This window comes from Ooceraea biroi, chromosome 2 (genome assembly GCF_003672135.1).
Source record: "Ooceraea biroi isolate clonal line C1 chromosome 2, Obir_v5.4, whole genome shotgun sequence".
Taxonomy (NCBI): Eukaryota; Metazoa; Arthropoda; class Insecta; order Hymenoptera; family Formicidae; genus Ooceraea; species Ooceraea biroi.
Window position 1 is genome coordinate 4,919,232 of NC_039507.1, and position 25,116 is coordinate 4,944,347.

Genomic DNA, 25,116 nt, shown 5'->3' on the forward strand with positions numbered 1-25,116 from the left:
TTAATAAATTGATAAAATGATATTCCGTGCAAATAATGATTCACAATCTGCAGATACTGAATTTTATATAAATAGTGTATTTAAGAGAGAGATACTGAATTTCATGTGAATTTTTCAATTTTTGCCCACACAAACATAAGATTGTGAAACAAGAAATGACTTCATGTTTGAGTTTACACAAGTTCTACAATTTAATTATATTTCTCGTTTGCTTTTATCACTTGATATAGAATATAATAGTATACGTCGTGTTGATTGAAGCAGACGAGCTATATTGGTATTAAAGTGGCCAGTGCGTGCAACGATAGTGAAATATAAATAAGCGAGAATCATGTTTGTATCCGAGCTTCGAGAGAATTCCGATATATCAGAAAGCAGCTTATGTAGCATAACGATATTTAAATGCTGATTTCACATTTTCGCAAAACTTATTATAAAATTTCATTACGCGTAATTATAAAATTTTATTTCCCTGCTGAAATAGATTTCTCTTAAAAAGATTATTTAAAGAATATTTCTGTTTCTACTATTTTACTCAAGCTGAAAATCTTGAATAATACAAATGTCATATTCGTGAATGTTTCTGTAGATAATTAAAATATACAGCACTTTGATCCGTGAATCTTAATATTGTTTCATAAAGTCGGAAACTTCTATTTATTGAAGCATCTTCTTTTAATGAGTATCTGTGAAGTAACAAGAAATGAAATAAGCTAATAATTAAAGTAATAAAGTATAATAAGTATGTCTTATTTACGGATAATAAAGAAAAGAAATATTCTTATCTTTTCTTCAACAATTTTTCTCTAATTAGAACCGGTTTTGCTCTTTTCAATGCGTAAAGCAGACAATGCATCGTTCGCATTGCAATATTTAATTTTCCCTCCGTTTCCTAAATAATACAAAAACGAGCTTTTACTCCATTTCAGCCAGTTCCCGTTGCAGATGAAACGAGATCGATCGCACGGCTGATAGCATGATTGAGTTTGCGTGCCATAGAATGAAGTCGATCGATGATTGATTGGTCGATTTTTCTACTATAGGTTTTGTTACAGAAGCCAGAGGAGAGCAAAAATACATAGCGCTATTATAACACCAGAGGAATTTGAAATACGTAAACTCGTTTACTCGTCTGCAAAGCATCCCTTAACGTGTTGGCGCAACGAAAATGTAGCCTTCCGCTACATTTGCTTCCTGATACCCATTTCGAGCAATATGAAGAACAGAGCTGCGTAACACGCTCAACATTTTTCGACTGCATTCAACAAGCTAATGAATAAGAAGCTCTAATAACGTCCAACTTGGAACTTCGCGCAAACGTTTCAAGCCGAACGATCAACAACCCTCAACTTTAGCTTCACCGACCGCCCAAGTGGTCGCGCGACAAAAAGCCGCCGCTGAGGGTGGCAATACATAAAGTTTTTCAATTTTGTTGCTTCTTTTTCCTCGCTTGCGCGTTGAAATTGTCGCGGTGGGGACGCACATACATTCGGGGGATGAAATAAACGACATCGTTGCGAGACATCTACGAGGCAAGCGAACGGGACGATATGTCAATGCTACGGACACGGCAGAAAAATACGCGTCACATTCTTCCGTCGTTATGACGACAAACTCGTCGGCGGGACGTCGGAATGAGAATTAAACGCAGTACCCGATAGAGTGACAAGCCAGGCGAGAATAATGGATCGCGGCGGGCGAGAAATGAGTCGTCGCTCGCCGCCGTTCGGCTTTCTTCCTTTATTCCGCGGCTGATAAAGCCCACCCGTGCACGCGACCGTACGTAACATTCCGTTTTCGTTAGCACCGCTAACGTGCCGATGGTTATCGGTAATGGATGAAATGTCCGCGTTATGCGTCACGTCGTTTGACACCACTGTCCACCATCCGACGCACCACGCGACATGTCCGACAAAGTACAAATATTCCGCATGAATTTAAACCGCGGATGTTTACGCGGTTGCGCCATGCTACACGGCCTCCGATAAATTATGCGATATGGCCGACTTTCATTTGCAAATATCTGTATCAACTGAGAAAAAGCGGGCAAATGTAAGTTCTAGTCTTTTGGCGTTGCGAAACTTTTATACCTTTCTACAGCACGTATCTTCATTTTGTGTATAATACAGATTGCGATTGGTGTGTGAATTAAATGTGAGATCGACTTATCTTTTTCTCGCGGTGTTTTCGTACTACAAAAATCATAAAATATCTTTTACATCATTTTTTGTGTTTTCATAGTTAGCAAGACTTATGTACATGTACGAGTATGCGTTGAGAGATAATTTTCGAATATTAATTCGCGCATTATATAAATAAATAATGTATTTGTGGAATATAAATATGCATTTCATAAATACGCATTTTGAGATTGAAATATTTATAATGGCCTAAACGAGCAATATGAATATTGCGTAATATGAATATTATTTCCGATTTTCTGCATCTCTGAATCTTTGCTACAGCCAAGTCGGTCAATCAAGATAGGTTCGTGTTCTTCTATAGATCGAGATTCGTGCAGCGCATATGACCCACTCGCGGAAAAAGATATAGTATATATATAAGAAAGACAGCTGTGGATTTCAATGCAACCTCATCTTGCGGGGAAAGAAAGAAATCTTGAACTTTTTACCGTAAAATACGATATCAGCAATCCAACGAGTAGTTCTGGAAAAATGCGGACTTAGCGACATTAGAGACGTGTGTCTTGCTGTAATAGTTTTCCTTGCGTAAATTTTATGCGCGTAATAAAATGCAACAACCACGTTATTTTTTACGAGCAAAGTTAGCTGTATTGTTACTTAACGATTACATATAGTTTTACGATGGTAATACCATCAAGTTCGTAATCTGATCGTATCAAGTCAACGGCATCCGATAGGTCGGTTAGTGGAGCAAACTGTGATAGAGGAAAGCGATGTACAATTCCCTTTATGTGCTGCTTTTGCGTCGGAGATTTGTCAATAATTATTCCAGTGCTTATGTTCCATGATATTGTACGTACATCGTACACAGCTCAAAATAATGATGTGATGATTACATTTCAGCTTTGAAATTGACACAGCGCCGCATTCTTTTCCGCAATATGAATAATTTCTACCAATTCCAGTACAATTAGCATATACACACAAACACACACACACACACACATACAGAGTCAAAGATCTAACTTTAAAATTCCAAAAATAATACGTTGTGGAATAAACGGTGGCAATGCAATGCAAGGCAATGGCAAGATGCGCTACAAAAGAGTAAAATTCTTTTCTAACGTATTCGCAGCAGCGTTGGTGTCAACGACAATTAAGCCAGCGCGGTTTTTATTTAAGGTGAACAATTAAAATTCACGCGAGGTGTTTTAAAAAGCTACTGTCTCCAACAGCGCCTTCTTCCTCACGCTTTGCGTTGACCTGACATTTTCATTTGAACTGGCGGATCTTTCGTGATGATAGACGAAATGTCAACGTTGTACGCAACACGCAACTTAAACGTTTCATTTAATTAATCCTAAAGCAATTTGTTTCAATCCATCAGTCATCAAATATAACGTATTGTAGCTTGAAAACACAAGATATGAATTTTGAGAGATTATGCGAGTCACAAGGATTACATTGATTAAGAAACCAGCGGAAAACGTAAGCGCGGAAATGATATTATTTTTCGCAGAGGTATCATAATGTATCACATGTTCTTTTATGAAGTCTTTCTATTGTGCATAAATCGGATAATTGAAATAGTGTATTATATATTTCACATAATATATAGATATACATATCTTGCAGTTTATACCTCTTTATACAATGTCCCATACTTTTTGAGACATTTCTCGAATAGTTTCGTATAATTAACTTCTATTTGGCGGCTGCTCCGCCCGGAACATAGGAATTACGAAGTTTCTGCGGTATGCCGAAGAAGAATACGCGGTAGAAATTCATCTGGTTCGAAATAGTCTATTATGTTCGTCAAACACACACACACACACACACACACACACACACACACACACACACTCATGCACATACATACACGTTTGTACGACATAATACAGACCGTACCATTTTAGTCCACATCTATTCATGTCTGATTCCATCACTGTGCATTAGCGACGTTTTCTCCTAGTTCGTAAATTGCTGCATCAGTAAATTCGGTGTCGAACGAAAACTGCTCATTCGGAGATATTTCGAGAACATGAATTGTTCATTAGAATAGGTATATAGATATAGAATAGGTATAGATCAATTCTTTTTACATTCTTTTTATTAAATAAAACTAATGACCAAACTGTGTGACTTTAATTTTATGTTAACTTACATTCATCCTAGAACTGCATATTTTAACATGCGCGTCAGTTCTAGAAATTATGCAATGATTAATTCAAATTATTACTGTTGTTTCATGATATATTACAATAGGAATTTCATAAATTAATACACATATTGATAAACAAAAATTAACAATTAAAAACATTTTGCGTAAAAATACTGTTTTATATACTCACGTCGCGTTTCTGTTTTCTGTTTCAGGTGAGTATCGCGTATATTTGAACATGGTGCTGAAGAATAACATACGCTTTCGGAATAAATTGGACGAAAATATGTAAAGTACAAGTATACATGCATACATGCATAGAAATATTAATGCTATAAAGAAATACAACATTTTCCTCTCTAATGTTTTCTGCGGAGCACAGATGGGTGACCCGTTGCACATCATTCTCTCATCTTTAAAGCTTCCTGAATAAACTAAAGGTCATTGAAATGATCGACAAGAATTCGTCGGTCTTGCATTATACAGTGCCGCCGTAGAAGTACGATTCTATAAGTCCGTCAGAAGAATGTCTTGGCCCGAGTCCAAATCTAAAATGCACTTCGTACGATAAAACTAACAAAAGATTCACGATTGAGACGATCGTTCTTATCTCATGCTCGGCTAGCATTAACGGCAATAGTAAGGTCGACGATACTTACATGCCTTGTGTACTCCGTAATTTCCGCCACTGTTCAGGATATCCCGAAATACTTTTTGCTCTTTCCACAAAATAACCAGATGTTCCATAGAGAAATGTTCTTTGTGAGATACAAGAAAGTATTTTAACACCACAAATTTCTGCTCATACCGCAATATATTTTATACAACTAATTTTATTTATAGATAAATTCTAAAAATATAAAGTTTGTTTTTCAACACTTAATTTCATTTGTGGAGCTAGAAATGACTTCTTACTGGTTTTTCCACGTAGATTAAATAAAGCTCGTAGTTAATGAAAACACTTTCTTTAAATAAATTGTTTCTTATTGTATACTCTGTTCTGTTACGCACAAACAGCTTTGAAAAAATTACCTTAGAAGCTGAAAGTGTACTTTTCCTCAAGGAAAAGAAAAAGACATAAGAGAAACCTTTTTACCGGCATCGTATCTACCAGCTATCTTGCAAGCACCTTATCGTTAGGTCAATGTACTACGTCACTAAACTTATAACATAACCAGGAAATGGAAAGTTTCTATAAAATGAAAGGTTTTTATCTAGAAGCTTCAAAAATTATAAAATTGAAAAATTTGCAAAATATATACGATTATCTTCCGAAAAAAAGATATTTGTAACTTTATTATATCAGTAAATCATAAAAATTGCGACTTCAAAAGTAAAAACCAAGATATCACATACACTGCGCATTTATCTGAACAATTTTTACAAAAACTGTAAATAATAGGTTATAAAAATGTTGATATTAATATATATATAAATATATGCGTAAAATAATAGAACGCACGATATGAGATTTTATTTTGTATTAAAGAAATTAAAGGAATGAGATAAAAGACAGAGGTCACCAGGGGGTAAGCCACCAATTACGAGTGCATATTGAACCGAATGCAATGTCATCAATCAAACGAGGCTTTGGCTTCAACGGGCAGCAATGAGAATGGCGTCATATGATCCGTGAAATCATTGATGGGATATGAATGATCTTTCTCGTCTCATGGATTGGTGGCGTGATTTGGCCCTTTTATCTTGCATCGCTGACTCTTACATATATATCCAATTAAGTCACGCTAGTGAGTTTCTGCTATTTATCGTTTCATAAAATCGAGAGATTATATAACATACTCATAACGCGTATAAGCAATCTGTCAGAAGCACTCTTGAATGCATACGAGCGCTTCATCACGTTCATTGAAGAACCTCCATGCATCCACGAGCAACTGCCTAGATTAGAGTAGCAGAATTTGTTCCGTGCCTCGCGACATTACCATGTTGCAAGTTTTAAGCATAACAATTCTCTCTCTCTCTCTCTCTCTCTCTCTCTCCCTCTTTTTTGCAACGTAAGTGATTAACGTTGCATACTTATTTGCGAAATTAGTACGAATTAAATGCACGCAATCGTGATTTATCTTCTAATGGGACTTTGCCCGTTTATACTATTTTATTTCTGTTTTAATGTAATATATTTTTATGTAATATATTTTTATGTAACTGTTGCTGTAAACATATACGAAATTTAGAATGAAAATTAGTATAATAATGTCAGGCAGTTACAGAATTTAATATTTTTACATTAATTTTTACATGTACCCTCTCTGAAATAATTATTAGTATAGTAACTTTTAGCATTTAAAAATTTTTCTTATAAAAACTACATGCTTTAGTTAGTTGGGCTATACCAGCCATACTTGATTGCGTAATAATATCGGCCTCGTCTAGTGCGTGATATTTTTATTTTCTTTGAAGGGCGTACTTCTCCAGTAAAGTAAATCGATAAGATGTTCGTACGCAACTTTACCTCTTCCACTACATCTTCACTGTCCAATCGTTTCATGTTACGATTTAGCGACGCGAAGATTTTCAAGAGTTTCCTCTCACGTCATTAATTCTTGAAAATTATCTGCAATCTCTACTTCCTCCTTCACTTCCGTAAATGAAACCTGAAAGTGGCTCGTAAACTACATTTAATTTTATCTTCAGTAACGACGAAAACTGAAATGGGATAAAGCTTGTTAAAAAAAAGCATTGGACACATCCCATGTGTAGTTATTGCTTTAGTACATAAAACCATTTCACACATAGCGTCGAAAATATTTTGTAGTTCGATGTTTGTACAGCAATTCTAGTATGGTTCAGTGAATTTATTTCTGATGCAGAATGTGTTTTTATATTTCACTGGTGTGAGGCATTAATTAGAGTGAGAATAGTTAGAGATGTTACTAGTATAGCTGTAATATATAATTTGGATCTCTTTTTTGATAATATACACCGTGAGATAAATTTATTCTCTTTATCATTCTTTATATCTCTTATCATCATACTCGTTGATCAGACAGCTTGAAATATTAATTAGCATTAAGTACCATTGTTACATTGATGCTAATGGATGACTGCTTAGTATCGTACCTTCATCGAGGAACGTGTTACATTCAGGAAGTTCACTTCGCTGGAAATAAAATTGACCGTATCGTAGCATGTTGCGCTTAGCTATGTACACGCACATGTTCGTATCTATGTTACCTAGTAATTCGTTTCAATATAGCATAAAAGCGTGAAAAAGTAAAAGCTTGCGAGATGAAAGAATGATAATATTAGAGCAACGTGTAATGGCGATAAAGGCAATAAGCTTTTCCAAAAAGGGATAATTTTAAGTGATTCCGTAATTTCATTTGCCCTCGTAAAAAATCTTTTATCATCGCTATTTATTATTACTTTTTTATTATTACTGCACACATTCTCAACTATTTTACTATTTCACTCAGCTATTTCGCTCAACACATTCCGAATTTATTTTCCCCGCTATCTAAATATTTTCATTGTACTTGTTTGTTCCTTTCTAAATGTTTACATTTGTTGTCAATACGAGTAAAGTAATTAAAACTATTGATTAAAGGATCTAATAATTACATGTAAATCGACTACATTTTAATATTATTTATGAAAATGCCTTTCTTCAATTTCTTTTCTCTGATCAGAGACATATATGTAAATACGCGTCGCAATATCGCAGGAAAAAACACACACGTAATATAAAAAAGAAGAAAGAAATGAATGAATATTAATTGCAAATGCCTGTTCGATGCATTCGAGGTGAAAGCTTGGAAGGGATAACGAATGCTAGTAAGTCCAGCCGACGGGAAAATTTATTTAAACGAAGCGATTCAATAACGACGTTTCGACCAAAACTCACGCCGCTGTCCTTTGAATTCCCCATACCCGCGCCAGCCCAACCCGACACTCGACCCATTAATTTTTCAACCAGTCAGCAATCTACCTCCCGCGCCACTTCCTTTTTCTTCTCCATGGCTCTCTCCATCCGTTCGTTCCTATACGAAGAGTCTTCGTCCACTCAGGGTGTCCCGGAGCACCACTTAACCGACCGCCATAGTTGCAGAAATGAATAAAATCGCATCGCCTTGGTCTCATCGTCGAACACGATCGATCCGTCGCCGATTATTTTCATCCACAGCGAAATCCGTGCGCATCCAATTAATAAGTCTCGACCTCCCGCCGTGTTTGGATTCATAATACAATAGAATGCAAATGCAATGTGCACGCAGACGGAGAACGTTTGCATTTAAGGAATAAATTTGTGAGAAAGGATTATTTTACAGCTCCAAGTTCTGAATTCTCGCAGATTTTTCAGGAATTATACTTTTCTAATAGTCTTCTTAATAAACATTCTTAATAAACATAACGTAATTTTTTAAATAATTTCAAATGAACAATAAATGATTATTAAATGGATTTTACCGAGCTTTTTAACAGAATTTTCTTAAAAAATTCTTCACAGTTGGAAACAAACGTACGTTATTTCTCCGAGACACCTAGGCACGGTAAATAAGTTTCTGCCAACAGATGCTGCGGAAGTTATGCGTGGATACTTTGTATATCGCGGAAGTATATAAGCAAATGTCAACAACGGAAAGACGTTGGCATATATTCAAAACGTGCTAAAAGCACTAACAGCGTAGTTTTCTCTCTACCTCGTTGCATTCTCGTGTTCAGCCAAGTGTAAACTTTAACTTGGAGATGCATTATTATTAACTGTATCACGTAGCTGCTCTAAGCCGCGCCAAAATTGAATGCGAACACACTCTGCAATCTTTATTTGCTTGCGTACCTATTTGTGTTCTTTTATTCTTTACTTTCTTTTTTCTTTCTTTTCTTTACGTTCTCGCTTTCCATTGTTTCGTGCTTTTAACAAGAGAAACTATTTGTGCGATGCTTATCTTTGAGCACCACTTAATCAATCACCGCAAACATCAATTTCCGAACTGATGAAATAAAGTCAAGATTACCATTTAGATAGCATGATGCGCGTTGACTCGAGTATTTTCTTTGTCAAAACATGATAAAATATTATTTAACGATTTTGTGTTAAAAATATTATGTACGATTGTTTGTTAAAAATATTATATTATATACATAATATTTTGTTAAAAATCGAGATCGCTTCGAGAATTACCAAACAAAGTGCTACTCAAACAAAATGTTAGTAGAAGACATCTTTCTCCACTTTCATCCGTTCTTCCTATACATCAGCCAATTGTTAATACTTGGCAGCGTCAACAATAACCACGTTGGCACATATTCAAAACATTCCGTCTTCGAGTAATAGCTTCCTTCGCTCTTTGTTGAGCCCTTTTATCAAGCCTTTCATCGGTCTCTCACAGGTAAATTGTAGACGCGAGTTAGTAAGTACTCAATGACACAACATGGTGCTGTAGCATTAATAACGTGATACTAATACACATTGCGCAATGTCTGTGACCTGAACTTCTCAACGTTAAACTAGCTATACCAACTCCGATATGGAGACGTATAATTTACACTTTTATCGCTGCGCAATGCAGAGATTTTCGGCATTTTAAGAGAAGTTTTGGTACAGATTATTTCATTACTCCAATTGCGTGCTCCTTCGATCTTTTAGTTTGTGTACCTATGTAATACGATGCAATCAGACATATGTATTATAATGGTTCAATTATACAGCTCATGTATTTAATTCACATTATTAAGAGCGCTTATATAGAGGTGTACTACCGCGAGTTGAATTCTGAACGTTCTTGTAACGCAGGAATAGAAATCGGTTCTAACATGATCGTCATCTGACATGAAATGGTAAAGATAAAATTCTAAAAACGTTAAATGTCATGTATATTTTGAGAAATGCATTATATATTGTGATTGTATATAAAAATGTAATGTATTTAAAAAATTCTTTTTCGAGTATCATATTTGTTAAGATATTGTTCTCGCGAAACTCCGAATATTTTCTGCCTTTCTTCTCAAAAATATCCCAGTATGAACTCGAAAATAATGGAGCCGCGCAAGTAACGTTATAAAGCTCAGAGCCAAGTTTAATATAGCGTCCATCCTCAATCTTTCAACAGTTCTATTATTCCCCAGTTTGCGCGCGTCCGTATGACAACTCAAGCCGAAGAATGGTAGCGTTCTCCTGTGCTATCTACTGTGCGAGCAATATCCGGTAGATTCGAAATGATAATCTCTTTGTCTAGAAAAGAGTCTTACAAAGTGTTCCCTTACTCTTTCTCGCTCCATCTCTGTCCGAGATGAAAGAAAATTCTTCCTCTGGAAGAGCTATAACGGGAGATAATCTAGTCAATCCGGGACGACGCTTTCGATTGTTCCAATCTTAAATAAACGTCACTGTTACCAGAAACAGAGTTGTCAATCTCATTGCACATCATGAATTTATACGAAAATAAGTGACGATCGAAGATAGCGGCGGACGACGGAGAACCATTTTACAGTATATTGCCCCATGTATTCAAATGGTTCAAATATATAGAATCGTCCCATCGATAAAGGAAATGGAACAGTCATGAATACTCCATGCAATTAGCAGACAAATTTGTCTTCATTTCGAAATCGTATCTGAAAATATAAGAATAGAGATTAATATTATTCTTGCAGAATACACGTGCAGATGTCACATTTATGCTCAATTTTATTGAAAACCGAAGACTTCAACATGTAACGAAATTTAAATGAATGAAACGTGAACATATGTCACATATATCATGTACACGATGTCGTGCACGTGATGCCATCAAACTCGGCGAGAAGCTTGTATTTTACGTATTAATCGAAGTCAAACGAAACAATATCAATATTTCATCACTTGTGTACTTTTTGTCGTTGATTTGGTGTCGCGCTATCGCGGTCAATAACTTATTCAGCGAGAGTATAACTCATTCAAACATGCCGCGTGTATATCCATCATGAAATTATTTCTGTTAGTTATTGTACACGGCTATGACCTCAAGAGAACAAACCATGCTACAGCGTACGAAAATCAATATCTCGATACCGTTACGGATTTCGTAATGGGGAAATGCGGTGAACCCGAAACACTCGATGTACAGTTAAACGCGTACAAGTATCGAATAATGCGTGCACAATCGCGTGAGAGAGAAAAATACTTGTCCCGTTTCCGTGGCGAACGACTCGAGAAATCTGACGGGGGGTAGAAAAAGTAGGGTCGCGAACTAATCTTTAAGATTTTTTTCTCAAGTCTCTCACTTTTCAGCGGATAACTTTTACATCAGGAAGCGCGAGAGCTCAAACGATCTTTCTACTCTCGACTTCTCGACCGAGCGGGGGAAGAAATATAGGCAGCGGAAACATTAAACTTCGATTCAAGATTCGATATCCCACAAAACCTTTTGACAATTTCCGACGTAAATACTGTCGTTCGTAAGATCTATGAATATCATCTCGAGATCGGGTCAGTAAGAATACGAGCTACTCGATCCTGTCGCTTTGTTTTCGTTTTCTGTCGTGACGCAAGAATCTTTTGCCGCGATGAAGAAACAACCGGAAAAGCGGGGAATCGAACACTTTCAACGCCGGCCGCGCGCGTTCACGATCCAATGAGAAACGAAGATGGGAGGCGCGAAAACAAGACGAAGGTGAGATCCATTTGTCGAAATCGGAAAAAAGCTCGAAAAAACGGAGGAGACTGATGTCCTCTCACCAGAACATCGATGAAAAATAGTGGAAGCACACTCGTGGCGTTATGTGCAATCGTTGTCGGGTGAAGTGATGAATTGCGATGAATCGATGCTTTCCTGATCATTGCTCCGTTGTCAAGGTGGTCAGGTTTTTTTAAAAAAAACTTTAAACCATGAAATAATACACTAATACTATTACTTAATATTTCCAAATATATTTCAAAACTATAATACATAATAATACGTAATTAACTATGAGTCAATAAAGTAATGAGTTTAACACATAATAACGAATTCAGTTACAAATCGAGAATATCGTTTTCATCAAAACGACCTTTTGTATTTAGCTTCATAATGTCGCAGATATACTCGGAGCTTAATTTCTCTTTCGTTCTCGGCAAAATCGACCATTCGAAGGTAGACGGCGATAATTCTGAGCGGATTTTCGAGATGGTAAAGCTTGGCTTTCATTCCACAGGAGGTTTATTGGCCTTTTTATACCTCTGCTCTATATACCAAGCCAAATCGTAGCGTAGCGTGTGTGTGTGCGCATATTAATGATACACACAATGAATATTACGTTCTTGCTTTCTGTGAAAAGAGATTCAAATTTTACATCCTTGTATCGTGATTTTGGTTGTTTAATTATGTAAAAGAGAATATGTTATGGAATATATAATGGCTGTCATGCAAAAATGATTGGTATTCGCGATCCTGACAATAAAGTAATGCGATACAGATAGAAAATTCCGATAAACTTGCACTCGCGCAAACGGGAAGTGAAGTTCTTTGGCTTTATGCCGATCCTTGTCTCACAAGTTAAGGAATATTTTATTTAGGATAACTTTCTGAAAGCTTCCTGGGAATGCCATCGTTCGGACCTTTCTCCTGTCCGTTATTTATAGCAATATTTTATGAAGCATTGACGCTGTTGTTCAATTATGATCGATGTTTAGAAACGATGTTCTTCTAAGAGAAATTTTAATATAAAGATGTACAAGTGTTAACGCAGAGCTTCTTTTATTTATCAGTAATTTTTTTGTGTTATTTAAGTTGCTTTGCAGAATGAAAGGCAACAGACGGAGACTGTACTAAAGAAATATTAACGTTTTATCACTATAAGGAAATGTACATGAAATTTTTCAATGAGTTACTTTTAAATGTAACGTGTAATAATTAATATATTTTTGCTATAAAGTTTAATCATTTTAGGTAAGTTTTAAATTAAGTTAAATATTAACATTTCTTTCTCTTTCTGCAGCTCTTACATATTGTTTTTTAGATGAATAAATATTTATTCTACAATAGTTAAATTGTTGCATTTAGCCATAAAAAGCAATATAAAACAATATACTGAAGACTAAATTACTAATTAGTATCAGTAAAGCGAATTATTTGAAGCAGAATTTTTTCACTTTCCAGCAATCAGTATGATAATACATATTTATAATATCAATTTTTAACAAAATTGTGAAGCATATATTGTCTTAAAAATATTAAAAGTATTATTTTTTCTCTGAAAGCAAAACATAATATTTATGTCATCATACGTTTATATCACATATCTGATAACTGAAATACTATTAGATTTTATTTATATTTACTTCTAATATCTTATTTCTTTTTAACAAATAAATTATTTAATTCTGCTTTGTTAAATTGCCAAACTGTTAAATTATTTTAAGAATCTAATAAAAATGGCATGCGGACATGGAAGTATCACATATTTCAACAAACCATTTCGTCGCAATATTAAACTCCTTATCAGGAAACATACACAAGTCTGATAAATGATGCAGTGCAACTTCAAAGCCAACAGTCGCTTTTCTCTGTTCCTCTTCTCTCATATTCCTTTCCCATTCATAACTCTCTCACTTCCTGTTGCATTTGATCACACGGATGAATAATATCTGTCTTAATGCCAACAAATGGCATTCCATTATGTGACACGCGTACACAATGTTACATAATGAGATATTGCAATATACATATAGAGGAGAATCCCCTATTATGAGATATGCTCCTAATATGAGATAATGGGGTTTCTGCTAAACTATTGAGCACCATCTGTTAGTTCCACCATGAACTTATTACTCTTGGTGTAAAATGTATTTAGTGAAAAATTCATTGTTCGTTATTGCGTTTAGCCTTTGCAAGAAAAGGTTTGTGAATTGTGAACATGTCAAAGTAACTTGAGGTAAGTCTTTAAACCTTGTTTATTATATAATAAAGAAATGGTTGGCAATAAATTCAGTATGCAATGATAGAGTAGAATCGTAGTAACAGGAAAATACGCAATTTGTTGAATTGCTTAATTGTAGAGGTTAGATTTCATGATCGCGGAACCGCTAGGCGTGTGGCTCGTATAATAAGATATTCAGGGTACTCTTAATATGAGATAATTATTGCTCGAATATGAAGATTATGTAGTGTAATAAAAAGAAAGAAAATACTACTTAAGGTTAAAGAAAAGTTAATACGAATTTATATTACGAAGTTTTGTATTTAATTTTTATAGAATCTGACTATAGAGGTTAGAGAAACGAGGAAGCGTCGACAGTGGAATCGTGAAGATTTGGCGAAGGCTGTGGCAGCAGTATTTTTATAAAACTATCTAATAAAGTTTTTTACTTGCAATACTGATGTATTTTGCACTTTTAACACCGATTTCTCGAGGTATCTTATATTAGGAGCACACTTTCTCGATCCTGCGTAAAGCTCTTTTTTCAAATTTTTTTAATTTTCAGAAAAAATAATATTTAAATTAGATTTTTCATTTCACCAACCTAAAGCTTATTAAATTCTCTTCAAGATAACGTATTAAATTTTTAAATTCTGCCTATAGATTTCCTTACATTCGGCAAAATCGATATGGTATCTCATAATCGGGAACTTTCCTCTATATACATACCTCGAGGAAACTATATAATAATAAAAATCTCTTGTTAATCTAACGATTTATTTAGGACTATATAATAATCTCTTTGTTTATAAAAAGAAATTTTTATATCGTTGTTATATCCTCAATGATGGAGTATCAAAATATCATTCTGGGTCAATTTTTCGTGATGAGCATAACGTTCCAAATACTTTGAAATTATAACGTTATAAATTCCATTTTTGAACACTTTTTTATTGATATATTTGTAGTATTTTTACATTAAGACTATATAAAAGAGAAGAAAAATCTTATAGTAAGACATTCAGGATTATCTTTAACACAAGATTGCACTCATACGATATAAAACAACCTAATATAAGATGGGTGATGGAAATACGCTCTTGCCTTATCTTTGTGAAAAATAGTACGTTAGCACGATATACGATGATACTTCAAGAATTAATCGAGCGTACAGGACAGATTATCCATCAATTTTTTTCACACAAGAAGTACTTGTAACACACATTAAATTAGATCTACATTATTGTTTGATAAGTTGATTAATAACAAAAAAAATGTTTCTTATAGAATTCATGAGTAAAAAAGTACACATTGTGTTTGCTATACATTTGTTGTGCGTAATATTAATCGCATCGACTGTAAATTATAATGATATGTGATTTTACAGTGTTATGTAACAACATATCGTATATTATATATGGCGCGTAGACTGATATACATTTTAATGTTAAAAGAGAAAACTTTTCTGATTTAACATAATAAATTAATAGCGCAGACGTGTCTGTTAATAATATCGACAAACGCAGTCGCAGTCAGTAAAATTTGTTTTTCCTACATATTTGTCATGAACAGTCAGGTCGACGGTATATCATTAATTAAAAAAAATAATTTAATCCGCAATCTCATCTTCGCATCTTCGAAAAGTTACTGAACATACTGAACGTAAACACTGCACGGTAATAATTATTCTGGGAAAGTATTGAAAACGAATCGAGGGAATCATTATACATGTAAATGTAATTTACGTACTTTCACATGCTCTACTTGTAAGCAGCGCGTTTAATAATATAAAATATTCAATACACAGAATGCACGTCATAACCATAGCTGTTAATATTTTTTATTGCACACTTGTCACATCAACCTCGATTTAACCGAAATGCTCGGTTTTTAACTGAAGAGCAGTTGCAAAACAAAATGCACATCAGCGAACGATTAACGCGTCGATTGCATCCGTTACATGTGCCTGGCTTACGTACATTTTGAAAATCCGTCATATTTGTGCACTAAACATCAATTTAAAACTATGGATCACTTTATTATAAACAGTATATAAAATACTATAAATATTATAAACAGTATTTAAAATAAAGCTATTTGTCAACTAAACCAAATCCTGAGTGTTTTCATGCAGCAAAATGCAAAAAATACATCTGTGCAAAATCCCGCGTTCGTCGATTGATTTAATTTTTTGATATCATGGAATTTTATGAATACCAACCAGAATAATTGGAATTTATAATTTCAGTAAAACAACACGTGTTACGCATACACGTTTATGGATTAACATTTACTTGAATGCGCGTTGTACGATTCGGTTATTCACTCGCGGACTAACAAGACCGCATTTTGGGAACGTTCGCGAGTGAAATTCAATGGCTCCAAAAGCCAATCGACATTGTTCGATGTTATATATTTATCGGATGATATTGCACGCGGAGATCCGAAATTGCATCGCACGCGAACGACTGCTTTTCGCTTATTCGGCCGTATAATATATTCTAATGGAAACTCAGGCGAGAACGTCCGACAAACAGGCAGTAAAATTACATCTCGTCCACCAGAATACAGGAGCAACCATAATGAAAGGGCGTTTAACGTCACAAATTAGTTCGTGCAGGTGCGAAAGATACACAAGCGTCCAACCGTGTAAATTACGTTATGCTGTGCGTAAAGAACGCACGAGCGCATAATAATTCTTTTGTATTTTAATTTAGATACATATGCATAGCACACATTCGTGGACACGAATGGTTGAAATTTAATAGGTATGATATCACTCATGTGTAATATTATCAACTATATTCAAAAACAATATTAGCGAGTCCAGATTTCACAAGAATTGTACAAAATCTCCTGTGAGATGAATATCATCTTAAATTCAAAAATAATAAATTCATAAATATTGGAACTTGCATAAATATAACAAGTTTATACCATTATACATGATATCTTATATAGACTTTGTAGATGCTTGAAATTTACAAGCTCACAGGTTTAGAGACCAGTAAATAACATTTCATGAAATTATGCAATATTTTTCAAGTGAAAACTACCAGATACCAGAAAAATTATTCACTCGTTAATTTTTCTTTTTTTCCAGTCGTGAGGCAAATAATTTTGTTTCCACTGAGTGCTCTGCACGGGTCATGGGGCAATTAGTCTTTTCAACTTTAAAAATGCGCCGCTCCATTCCTCCTTACTGTATCGACGTACTGTCTATGACTGGAGAATTGAATATTTTTTTTAGAGAAACACATTCTTCAGTGTAATCGATACGCGTGTAGCGTTCTGAGCTGCTTGTTAACGATGACATATGTACTGTGCGTTGAAAGAGTCATAACTTCCTATCTGTCGGTTGCAGCCCGCCATTTTCACGAACTCAAAAGGTAGACTCCGATATAAAAAGCATTTGCATCACGTATACGCTTCCAACTCTTACACCTGGAAAAATAACGGAGTTGGATCTACGAGAAAATAACGGAGCTTAATAAACACGTCACACGAAACTAACAATGGTGACGCACATGACAAGCCTCTTTATTCAGCAGCATCGAATTCTCATTCGGAGAGATTCTTCGCGATTTACGGGTGCTTCTTCCTAGTCGCGCCATGAATTTCATGTCCGACGCTTTATGCAGAAAAGAGGAGAATTGTGACGACATTGAGATATTTTAGTGCCTACCTTTACCCATCGTTACGCGAAGGTCCATTAAAATGTCCAATCTACATGTTGCTTGCGTACATATGCTCGGAGACACTCTGACATTTCTACCATGCCGATTTATGAGGTGCACTTCCCTAATGTCAGGAGCAGGCCGTTTACTTAAGTGGTTATCGATAACAACTGCGAACGATCGAGGCGTGATAAAACTTTTTTCGTTGGGATCACATATATTTGCGGAATATCTTTATAATATATAATATATTCAATCCCAGAAGACAATAATGGTTATATGTACATAGCGAGGGAGAGGGAGAGAGAGAGAGAGAGAGAGAGAGATTATTTAGCAAAAAATATATACATCAATAATTAACTTTATTTTTCTCTGTTTTATCATAAAATATCTATATATATGTACATATAACTGAAAAGTTAATAGGTAGGTAACAGAATTACTGTAAAGATGGGATTAATTGATTGTGCTTAAAATAGAGATTTTATTGTAACAAATTACATTAAAATATATTTAAGACAGGTTTTGCATTTATTGATTTGTTTTGTAAAATGTTTGATAAAAATTGTTCAGAAAATTAACAAGAAATAGTTATCAATAACTTGATCTGACATTAGTATACATATACATATATATAGCATTAACTTCTTGTGTATTCAAGTTTCAACTTCGGCTTATTGCTTTAATCTAACTTAGTTCACGAAGCACGTCTTTCAAAAAAAACTTCTTAACTTCATTCTCTATTCAGATGATGGGAAATGCTGACTTTTTCATTTTTATGATTAGACTACCGTACACAAACGTGAAAATCTAATTTTCTATTAGTTCTCTCGTAGAAAATATTTTTCTCTGTTTAAGATTAAAAAATTCCAAAACACAAATAATTATTAAGACCAATTTGTGAAAGCAATTATGAGTTCAGATAGTATTACATTATTACAGTAATTGTTAATAGTTCTATCTATACTTTATAGATAGAGATAAATTATTATCACCGTCAATGTCTTATCGTCACATTAATTAAGTATTAATTTACTTATATTTCCTATCTATATCAAGATTGTTTAAAAATTCTGTCTTCAAAAACTCTACCTTCGAGAAATATGAGAAAATATTGAAACGTACATTTTTAAGTCAGTTTATAGTTCTTGAACGTTGGTTGTTAATTCTTACTGTGCTAATAATTCATACGACCTCCGCTAATCCCATGAATGACCTCTTGACAAAGCAGTTTAATTTAATCCGGCATTGTGCGTAAGCAAACTGATCTCGTGATCTCGCACGACAAACACTTAATACCATTTCAGGGACCTCTGAAAACAAACACTTGTTTGAGATCACTGACAGTAAGTAGACAATCGGTGTGCGCTGGACCCGAAGAATCAGCTCGCGATTCACATTATGTGACTCCGCGCACACTCTGCGGTGACAGTGCACCACGATATTACTTCGATCGATACGACAATTACCGACGTAATTGTGTATCAAGTACACAGTGAATACTGACCGGTATCAATCGTGATCGCGCAATGCGGAGTTATCTGTCAGCTGGTCGAACTATCAACGCTCGTTCAAATAGCCGCTTGTTGGTTTAGAGTGTGACATATTCCAAGAATACATGGACATGTCTAGGAAATGTTGTATGGGTCTTATTAATCATGCAGCGAGATGCAACGCTATCTATTTTGCATCACGTTTAACACTATAAATTTATACTTTGAAATTTTTATTTATGCGAAGAAATTTATACGATTTATACGAAGAAATAATTAAAATTTTCGCGCAGTGGTACATTTAATATTTTCAAAAATATTATCGTAATCTCGTTCTTATATATGTACGCGACACGAAGATTTGCAGCTACAGTGCTACCATTTTGTGAACGAGAAGTTACCTGGGTGCGTGGAAGTAATGGTTTCAGGCAAGATTGCACTTGGCTAATAGCTCCTGGCATACTTCCACAGAATTTAAATTATTCGCGCTAGTTAAGGTATTCACTATTTCCAGTTCCAACTTACCTCAACCATGAAATCAGAGTCCTCTAGAGATAATGTTATCGGCGAATGTCAAGATCGATAAGCGCGGAGACACCGAAGACGCTTGTAACTCTTATTACGTCACCATACTGCAACATGCAACAGCGTTAGAAAATGTTCAAGATAACGGTAACTTATACATTATACATTACGAATAATTTCAACGCCTTTAGAAGAAGCATCCATGAGGGAGGTGAACATTCGCAATATTGTGCACATTCGTAAGAATAAACTATATACCATGTACTAAATATTTGTTCAGTAGTTTGTTCAGTATTTTTTTCAATATTTTGTTAGAGTGTCGTATCTATATTGTTTATTACAAAAATTTATGTTAAAAAAGAAATAAACCGAAGTTGAACGATTACATATAGACACGACAATGTAGCACATATAAATGACGGTGTAGCAGTACGATGTAACAGTATAATTAATGATGCTCAAAAATATCGAAAAAAATGCTTTTTGAAAATTTCAATGATATATTATATGTGAAGTTAGGGGATAATTGATCTTCGCATCTGCCGCCAGATGAGGATGATCGCTAACGGATCGCAAACCATATGAGTGTTCTAGAAGGTAAAGCATAAGATGTCCATAACGATGAACAAGGGTTGCGAGAACGCACCACCTGTTGCCATGGCTACCGTTGGGCGAGCACCGGGATTTGCGTCAGTTTCAAACTGTGAAGCAAACGATGCCGCCGTGTAGATCGATTACGCCTATTGATCAGAATTCCCTGCAGCTATGCAGCGTGAATATTACGATATGCGCTAATTATAACTCCAATTGTGGATATTAAATACACTAAAAGGCAAAAAAATAAATAAAACAATTTATAAGTATTCTTTATTCATTCTTCTTCTCAGTCATGCCTTTTTTTATTTCTGACTTATGCGTGTTTCATGCAATTTTCAGAATTAGTCAGGTAACTTCGCAACTCATAAATTTTATTGCATATTGTGTTATCTTCACTAAGATTGTATTGTAAAGTACTTTGTGAAATTTAAAACGTTAGAAAATAGAAATTCCTCTCGACTTAAATAAAAGCGTTTGCACGGCCGCTTAATCTGCAAAATATTATTTCTTCCAATTGTTTATAATTCTCCCGGCATATTGGCATGTTTGTTAAGGAAACGTCAATTTTCAATCTGTCCGAGAGTGCTATCAAAATTAAAATCGATATTTCCGGGAAATGCTGTACATACATATTCTATACAATATATATTTAGAGCACAGTAAACTTCCTCGACGACCGACAGTGTACACGGAAACGACAATTCCGCCGAGGTATCTCATGCATAAGTAATATCCGCCAGTTTTGTTCTATCAGTCACAGCAGACGCGACTACATGACAACTATGTAGTGCAAATATTGCGATGAAATAAAGATTTGCGTGAGTATTTGAGGACCCGTCAAATGAAGGACTTTATTATAGAGACTATCTCGTACTGGTATCGGCACAGTCGGCTCTTTCCCACAAGGTTTCTCATTTCGTTTGCGTCTGCTCGATGATTACCTGCCAAGCGATAGCCAAAATTACGAGAAAAAGAAGCCGCCGGCTTAATCCTTAATTACGTCGCCTCGCGCTCTTTTTCGACGAAGTCCCTGGGACTTGAATTTCATCAGCATGTGAATAGGCGCAATTCGGGACCCTATTCCGATGCAGGATTGCAATCAGGACGACGATTGACGACGGGCGCTGCACATACCCGCAAACTTCGTTCTACAGTTTTTTTTATAGTTTTTCGAAAAAAACGAAAAAGCGTTGCGTTACATTTTACATTTAGGTTGTAAAAAGAGAAACATCGATTCTATAGTGAGTTATTAAATTATACCAGAAATATTAAATAATGTACAAGCAAAAGACCATAAATTGCGTCCTGCGGGGTAAATGTGTCTTCATTTTGTGTTTTGCTCTGATAACGCGCTGTTGCTGATTATTTGATGATTGAATATCAAATCTGACGAAGGCACAGTATGACGTACGCAACCGTAAGCAAGTTAAGCGCTTATAGTATTTTACTGCGAGTGGATACGCGGGCCGCTTTATGAGAACATAATATATTGCATCCCGCAAAGCGTGCAGCACAATGAAGGTGTGAAGGTTACGGCTATGAATAGGTTTAGCACTTTGCATTACTTGCAGAACGACGTGATGAGAAACACGCGCAGGCAACTGCCCGCGACTTTCTCATTACTATGCATTTTACGTATGTGTATATATACGCGTACGAAATATATACTTACTATTTCCGTGACTCGAGGCTGTACATATGGGTCATTGTAGTACACATTTAACTGATAGTCCCATGATGGAACCATACTGTTAACGAGTATGTCATTTGATAAGAATTTTGATAAATATTTCTCTACTTTTTCTTCTTTTGTATACAATTATCTCTTTCTACTTTAAATATTAAAATTAAAGGAAGAATATCCTTTCCTCTTTTTGTTTTTTTGCATGTCTTGCGATTTCTCGGTCACTACTTTCGAAATGAAATGATGCAGTTAAGAATACATATTGTTTTCTGAAAAGCTCGTGAAGAATACTTTTTTATATTGCGTACTTTTCAAGAGAGAGAGAAAATTCGAAAAATACTTTCTTATGCTAACATCTGTTCTCCCGTCAGCTTGTTACTGTATTCTCGTCTACAGCTCAGGAAATAGGTGAAAAGAAGATATCTTGCAAATTCGAAATAAGAATTTATCCCAACCGACGTAACAATGTCTCGGCCTGGATATCTCTTGAGCGTGAGAAAAAATGTATCTTTTTCCGCTTGGGTGTATTTACATTTCCTGTGTCGCAGTTCCATCGCAAGACACGTCTGAGATGCATTGTGGAACATTTACATCCGTGCCAAGATTTACGTGAAAATTTAGGTAAATGCACATTCTCCATTCCGGATTGTGCCTTTGACTCGGAATCGGTGGTGGTAACGCGCTTTTATATGCGCCTTTATAGGGACTTCGTGCCCTGCGTTCCGTATCCGGGTGCATATGACGCGGTTGCAATTGCATATCAATTTGCAGTAGCAATCCTGCCCAGCTACGCTGGAACGCAATGTCCCAGGAACTAGGTACCCAGCATAATAATCACGTTTGCAAGGTACGACACAAACACGATTTTCGTTATATTGAGAATGAAATACATTTGCTTACAGAAACTGCAAGAATTCTACTCTCATGAATATTCTTGTCCCTTCCGCAAACGTTTTAATGAAAAATCTAAGTAATTATTATTTTATTATATTAACTATTATTATATTATAAATATGAACATTAAAAGAATTTACTAAGAATTTACTAAACAGATTGTTTCCAAATCAAAATTTCATAATTTTGTAAAACAATATGTAGAAAAATGAAATACTAAAAAACAAGATAAAGTGTACATAAAACATTGAGTATATCACGTTGCACATTTACATAAAGCGTTCTGCAAAAATCAGCTACTTTATTTTTACAACCTCTTCGTATAACGGTGCATGAGAAGAGAATTGTAATATCTTCGCTGAAAATTTCTTTGGAAAAAGAAGCTTGTATTGTATATATACCTATCTATATACGACCCACTCGTACATGAGCATTATCGGGAAGTTCCAATTGATCCGCTCACAAGTGGCACGTCCGGATGTTCTACTCGCAGAATAAAATGGGGCGGATAACCAGTAAGAACGGAGAAGATATCGAAGTAGAAACGACGGCTATTCTCTCGCGATCGAACTTTCTTGGATATAAACGTAGCTATTTTTTGTTGGTCAGCGTTGTTGAGAAACAATGTTGTATAAGCGAGATGCGAGTGAAACGATCTTAAACTTGAGAATATCGATTCATATAGCATTGGTCATGTATATTACTTTTACAGGTTTTAATAATTTAAAACTATTGAATAATTTAAAGCTTTTCATGACGCTTAAATTGCTCATGCAAATCATAATTTATAGCATATCGATTTGAAAGAAAAATTAGCTCACGAGTCTGATACTGTCATGATATTGTCTGTTATATGAATTTAATGTTTTCAAGAGACAAGATTGAAAGTTCTTCTATCCGTTGAAAGCGGATCATTGTTTATTCGACGACGACGTCAGGGTTCAAAGATGATATCAACCTGACAGGAAAGGATCAAGCAGTGCTGGGAACAAGGTCTTTACTTAATCTTCCCTGTGAAAGACGGACGGAGTGAAGTATTTTCTCATGAATAATACGGCTCGCAAGATAGAGAGAAAGGCTTGTTATCTATTCAATAAATGCGATATGGTGTCTTTAGTACTGCATTACTAAAAAGCCTTTTAGAAACAGATTTTACAGATCAGTTAGATGTAAAATTTTTGTGAATATTAAATATTAGCAAGATATGTGTGTGAGCGTTGCGAGAAAAGATGCATGGTATCTCCTTAATTTTATCTTTTATTATTTCACTGGTTTCTCGTGAATATAAATGTGCGTCTGCGCGATAAATGTAAATGTAGAGCTGTATTCCTCTCAAAAAGAACTTCAAGTTATTTGCGAAACTTAGATTGTCTATCTCTTCGAACATAGACTATAAAACTCGTTCGCTTGCCATTCTTGTGACGCGGGAATTTTCATTTCTTCTTTCGTCCACGACGAACCTTTCCATGAGGGCACGATCAAAGCGTACCCATTTTTCTGTCTGACGGTTAGATACTGCGCTGAGGGTCGCTTTCAGTGCAAATTCGATTCGACGGTACCTCAAAGAAAGGAAATGACGCGGAAGAAACTATAACCTATTATCTATCTATTGCGAAATAAACAATAAATTATTTTCATACGAGAAATATGAGTATCTTTCTAAAATACCAATTTATTCAAGTCGAAAGACAGAATCATACAAAATGAAAGAAAAATGATTGATAGTATTTTCTCATTGTCAAAATTTCATTATAACAAGTAAAGAAAATTGTAGTAGTATAATTTGTTATAATCATATATTTTTTGTATCTATATTTTTAAGAAGTAATTATAATCTATCTATATTTTTTTCTTAGAACTAATTATAATTAGACTACCTGCTTCTCACCTTTTTATTATCGCTTTAAGGTACATTATCTGTATGCGATGTGTATTTTTGGCTAATTTATTCCTATTACTCCCTGCGACTGTAATGATATTCTTCCATACAATAACATGTAGTAAATGAACTCGACCATGATTATGTATCACAGATGTTTGCTCTATGCAAATTTAACAAGCAAAATGTAAATCCCACGAAATTAGGTTTATTAATCTTGATAAA

General features: G+C 35.0%; 2 long non-coding RNA genes across 2 annotated transcripts in view; both read left to right on the forward strand.

The window, feature by feature from the left end:
• LOC105281702 overlaps positions 1–25,116 on the forward strand; it is a 51,835-nt gene that overhangs the window by 12,989 nt on the left and 13,730 nt on the right. The gene's annotated exons all lie outside the window — the stretch shown is intronic.
• On the forward strand, positions 14,773–24,716 carry LOC105281701. The gene is made up of 2 exons (XR_002193451.2): positions 14,773–19,717; positions 19,827–24,716. It is a non-coding gene; the product is annotated as an uncharacterized LOC105281701 (long non-coding RNA).